The sequence below is a fragment of the Gymnoscopelus microlampas genome, assembly GCF_963454915.1.
Source record: "Gymnoscopelus microlampas genome assembly, chromosome: 20".
Classification (NCBI taxonomy): Eukaryota; Metazoa; Chordata; class Actinopteri; order Myctophiformes; family Myctophidae; genus Gymnoscopelus; species Gymnoscopelus microlampas.
Window position 1 is genome coordinate 47,367,933 of NC_139957.1, and position 6,149 is coordinate 47,374,081.

The 6,149-nt window shown below is 40.5% G+C and overlaps 1 protein-coding gene across 3 annotated transcripts in view; it reads right to left on the reverse strand.

Moving 5' to 3' along the window:
• The window catches only part of nrxn3a (neurexin 3a), a gene marked incomplete at its 3' end in the record, with an annotated part of 238,564 nt that extends 233,065 nt beyond the window's left edge, over positions 1–5,499 (reverse strand). For all 3 annotated transcript variants that reach the window (XM_084045369.1, XM_084045370.1, XM_084045368.1), the window contains exon 1: positions 5,398–5,499. The remainder of the gene's footprint in view (positions 1–5,397) is intronic.
• Between the last annotated feature and the right edge of the window lie 650 nt (positions 5,500–6,149).

The window sequence follows — 6,149 nt, forward strand, 5'->3', positions numbered from 1 at the left end:
TGAGCTAGATGTGATGTAACATTAAAGGAAATGTAAGAGATTTGTTGTTAAACTTTTAAAGCTCTCAGATAGTAATCGTTGCTATAGAGTGTTTGTTCAGTAACAGGTGGTCTATTTATTAAACAGACACGTTTGTATTTCTAGTGTTCCAGTTCCTAATGTGTCTGCAATGTTTTTTCAATATCCTGTGTTAGTTCTCTCTCAATATATTTAGTCATAGTTTTAGTCATCATAGCTTCGTTTTGTTTCGTTTTTTCGTCAGTGAAAAAGGGTAGTCGACAAACTACTAAAAAGGTCTTAAAAGTCCTTAAATTGTCCTTAAACTTTAGAAATGTGCAGGTACCCTGTGTTATACCGTATGTTGGTTTGTTTACTGTTGCGTGAGGAAAATACGTTGTACATTAACCACTTAAACCCCAGTATCAGTATTATATTTTCCGTTATTGTGGGGAAAGCTTTTGCTGAGATCGACAAGCTCACTTGTGAGCTTGTCGAAAACCGAAAAGAGCCCTGAGGGACTCATATGGGGTTAAAGTGGGTAAGCAGAACATCTGGGAAGTCATTGGTCTGAGAACCGTTGACTTACAGCGTCTTTTGAGGGCGGACATGACATCACTGGTGTATTCATGTCAACTGTCTGGGTCAGGGTTAGGATGTCTGGGTCAGGGTTAGGATGTCTGGGTCAGGGTTAGGATGTCTGGGTCAGGGTTAGGATGTCTGTCTGGGCAGACGCTGCATGCGCTCTGCCACTCGATGCCACCATTAAAGGACAACAAACAAACAAACAAACAAACGTGTAAACAGGCTAAGCTAACGCTGTAGGTGAAGACCGAGCAGCTAGGAGGTCAGGAGGTCAGCTTAGCCTAAATAAATAACGGTGGCAGCGGAGACCATGGCGGAGCCTAAATTACCTTCCAAAAGGTTCAAGTCCTTAAGTTTAAAGTCTCCTTCTCCCTGATACCTCTTCAGATACCTGATGCCCTTTGGCACCTCACCTAAACTGTCACTCAGTGCTTTGTCTTGTCTTTTGTTTACAATGTACCGTTGAGCTGGTGACTTTTGTTCTGCAATACGCTTCATATCCTTTCAGTAACACACAATGATCATTTTTGTTGTAAATGCTATATTTCTATAAAATGTGAAATCATGTCTAGACTACGGGTGTAACAGTTAATCGATCTAATCAATTCAATCAATTATAAAATAAATTGACTGAAATTGTGAAAATAGCTGATCTTCAAGATCACAATGTTTCGAACCGTGACTCGTTTGAGCTCGTAGATCGGCTATTTTCGCGTGACATTGTTGACATAAAAATACTTAAGTGTGAATGAAAAAACTAATAAATATATATATAAACAAACGTGCTTCTCGGTTTTTTGATTAATAGAGAAATGAATCAATAGAATAATCAATACTAGAAGATACTCAATAGTTACATCCCTACTGTAAATACTATATTTGTTCAAAATGTAAATATCATGTCTTGACTTTTTATTTATTTATAGTTTCTTACGAGTGCAGTGAGACTAGTAGCTGTTTACGTTGAGTGGCGTTTTTCTCGTGCAGAGTGGGAGGTATTTAGACATTTGGAGGCGGAGCTAGTGAACAAAGCATGGCATTGTGGGAAATGGGGGGCGGGACCAAAGGACCAGGCAGCCATGCGAGTCTTCTACAGGAAACGCTCTGATGTCCGATGTCAACTTTAATTTTTTACTTATTTCATTCTTTATCATGTTTTCTGTGTTGTAAGTGTCTGGCAGTTTCCACTACAGTCATAGCCAAAAAAAAGAAGGAAATAAATACATAAAAAAATAAAAGGGAAAAAGTAAAATCCCAAAAGCAAAAGGTTTGAAGCCAGATTCATACTTCCAGCGCCAAAGACAGCAGACCTACAAGCTCACAAGGTGTTGCCGGATGTGACAGCCTTGTGAGCTTGTAGGTCTGCAGTTCTTTTCGTGTCGTGCGAGGGAGCATAAATCAGGCATAACATTTTCATAAAGTAAACCTGAATAAAAAGAGAAACGCTGTGGAAGAGACACAGAGTTTATAATGGAGGAAGAGAGCAAAGAAATACCAACCCCATTTTCTTTCTATGTTTAATAGAATGGCGGTGAAAGGACAGAAGAATAAGAAGAAGAAGAAAAAGAAGAGCGGTGCGGGAGTAACACGGCAAACCAAGAAGATAAAATGAACAATGGAACGATATCTACCAGACAATGGAGTTTGTTTACCATAGCGAATCCAATGGCTGATTGCTTTGTGGACAAAGAAAAAGTGGGGCAGGGAAATTAAAAGAATGAACAGTGAGGATGGTGTTAATAAATTAAAAAAGAAAACAAAATTGAACATCAACGATGGAACGTGGGGTGTTAGTACATTTGTTAGTAAATGGATGGCTCACAGCATGAGCTTTGTTAGTTCTCTTAATGCGTTTCCTATGAGAAAATAATAACAGACACAGATTAGTGAGAGAGACAGACAGAAACATGGTGAAAGAGGAGGGGGTAGCATGGGTTCTATCCTTCACTGACTTTACCTGGTATGTACAAAACTGTTACCTTTTCAGTAAATGGAAAAACAAATGGCTGTGTTCCAATGGATCCAATATTATTATTATGATTATTGTCTCCGCCAGGAGACTATGTTTTCACTTTCCGTCCCCCCCCCCTCGGCCAAGCTAACATTGGTCAAGCCTCACGTGACACGTGACAATACGTTGAAAGAGTGTGCTCTGATTGGCTAGTGAGACGCATGACGTATAACGGCCTAAACATAGATGTGTCACTTTGAAAGAGTCCGTGCCTCTTTCAAAGTGAGGTAAAGGTTAGTAATGCCAACAAGTTCAAGGCAATCCACGGTAATGCAGTCAATGTGCCATCTGACGTACACACTATCATCAAAGTTCCAATCTTGAGCAAATATTGGAATAAATTCCAATATTTGCTGGCGGAGACTTGTGCTCCGAGGAGCACATTTTCTAGTTATTATTATTATTATTGTCATATTAGCTCTTTGTTAAAACGTTTCATTGGTTCAATATGTATAAAACACACACAGATTCACTTAACCACATTCAACCTGGTTTCCCTATTTTAAGACCTGTTATATAGTTACTAAATAGCCATTACTAAATAAAACAATAAATAACTCATAAGTAGTGACTCAAAAGTCAGTAGTAAGATTCAGTGTTGGGTAACGCTACTTGTAAAAGTAAGTCGTTACGCTACAGGATTACTTTCTGAGAAAAGTAACCCGTTGGATTATTTTTGCATTACCGACGATTAAAACCTCTCTGCCAGGAAGTTTGATAAACATAAAATCAAGAGAGCAGCTGCAGGACCACATTGGAAACAAGTGTCTCCTTATGCTTTAATGTGTTATCCTGGGTTTAAGTTATAGTGTGTGAATGATTTTTACTTGAATATCCTTTACCAAATCAAAAGCCAAAGAGTGTCCACCTAGTGTTGTGGAGCTGTGCTGGGCTTCACCAAGGCTAATTCATTTGCATTTGACTTCTCATCCTTTCACCAATACATCCCAAAACAGTGTGAATGCTTCCATGACGTACTAAAGGAGAAGCTCTCTGTCTCCTCTCCATCTCTGCCATGATGTCACACAGGTGCGGCAAATTAGAGTAATAAAAACAAGACCAGCCGTCAGCCGGCCAGTGTGTCACACCAAAAGTGCTGACCCGTTGAGTAGAATTGACAACGCGATCACCACAGACTGCTGGCCCGGTCACCGATTTCTGTGTAACACCCGGGACCATGCAAGTGTGTTTTCCTTTTCCTTTGTGGAAACACATATAGGTCTTAAATGTAACGAAGTAACGCCAATAATTTGGAGTCGGTAATGCATGCACACACACACACACACACACACACACACACACACACACACACACACACACACACACACACACACACACACACACACACACACACACACACACACACACACACACACACACACACACACACACACACACACACAGGAGATGACAGTCCAACCAGGACCCATTGTATTAGTTGAAATGAATAAGATAGTAAAGTAGCCTAATACTGGGTAAAGAGAGTCCGGAAGGCTTTAGAACAAAGTATAGATAAATAATGAACGTAAAGTGAATACTAAATACAGACAGGCTGCTTTCTGAAGCAACAAACATCAACAATATCATTCAGTGACAGATGACAAACGATCCACTTTATGACTCCGTCTAGCACCAGACCTCCAGATATCACTGATAAACCTACAGTAATGAAGTAGATTTACTTCAATACTGTACCTAAATACATCTTTTGAGTATATGTCCTTTACTTTAGTATTTTAGTTTTTAACGTATGACTTTGGCTGTACGCTACATCTCAGAGACACATATTGTGCTTTACCCACTACATGTCTTGGAAGGAAAAACAAAATACAAGCTCACAACGGGTCGTTGCACGGTGTTGTGAGCTTGTAGATGGGCTATTTTCCCTATTTTTGTATTTATGAACATGTTAACACATTGACTGCCAAAAACGCAGATCTGCGTTCTTTAAAAAAAAAATATATATATATATATTTTAGATTTGACCCAAAGACCAAGGAGATATGATTTTTCGAAGATTTAGACTCCCATCCACTTCCTTGTTAACTTAAAACTTAAAAATTCTGTATCTCGGCTCCTGAGTACTTTTATTTTTTTCATTGAAAAAGTCTGGCAGTCTACTGTAGAAAATAAAGAAATAATTCTGGCAACCAATGTGTTAAGATTTTGGCGTGGAAATGACTATATGTCAACACCGCAATGCACTGAATTTATAAAGAAAATGTATTTTGAACTTTTTATACATTTTTAAAAGCAAGTAGTCCAGTACGTTAACTTAACATTTTCCTGAACAACGTTCACTTGTAGTTAAGTAATATTTGACCAGGAGTATCTATACTTTGACTCAAGAACCGGGATTGAGTACTTTGTCCAACAGTGATAATTTAACCCTTTAAGACCTGAAGCCGATTATGCATGTCTCCTAAATCCCAACAGTATTCTGAAAAACGTATGTTTTTATATCAGTGGTTCTCAAACTGTTTCATGTCAAGGACCCCCAAAATGATATGTATTTGGCCACGGACCCTCATCTCAAAATGTTTTGTTCCAGGGACCCCCCAGAAGCAAAGATTTGAGTTAAAAATGTTTGCTTTAAAAGAATATAAAACATATGAATTTGCACACATTTTCTCGATTTAAAAAAAATAGCAGATCTACAAAGCTCGTAGATCTGCTATTTTTGAATAGCCAAAGTGTAAAAGAATGCTTTTTAGCTCAAATCAAAAAAAGTGACACTGATGCGTTCCAGGTCGTAAAGGGTTAATCATCTGATTGACTAAAACCCTCTCCTCTCCATCACCTACCTGTCTCAGGTTGCGCGTGACCTTCACGTCGTGCCACAGGTTGTCGTTGAACTTGCCGTTGACGGGCTCCACGATGGCCTCGAAGGCCCCGGAGCCCAGGTTGATGACCAGAGACACGGCGCCGTCCTTCAGGGCCAGGTTGACGTAGTCGGCGGACTTGCCCGTGTGCAGGATGAGGCCGTTCCTCTGCCACGTCTTGAAGGACAGCGTGATCTCATCGCTGCTGCTCTGGATGGGGTTCTGCGAGAGGTCGTAGCAGAAGTACTCTGAGCCGCGGAACGTGGCCACGTTCTCCTCCCTCGCTGTGGTAGAGGAGGTGGAGGAGGAGGAGGAGGAGGAGACAACAGGACACAGACCAGGTTAGTATTGTGGTGAGGAGACAAGAAGACAACAGGACAGAAGCAGAGGAAACAGGACAGAACCAGAGGAAACAGGACAGAACCAGAGGAAACAGGACAGAAGCAGAGGAAACAGAACAGGACAGAACCAGAGGAAACAGAACAGGACAGAACCAGAGGAAACAGGACAGAAGCAGAGGAAACAGGACAGAACCAGAGGAAACAGGACAGAACCAGAGGAAACAGGACAGAACCAGAGGAAACAGGAGAGAGGAAACAGGACAGAACCAGAGGAAACAGGACAGAACCAGAGGAAACAGGTCAGAAGCAGTGTTCATTTGGTGACGGAGGAGAAAAGACCACATTGGTGTTTCATTATGCTTGCATGTGTTATCCTGGGTTCAAGTTATATTG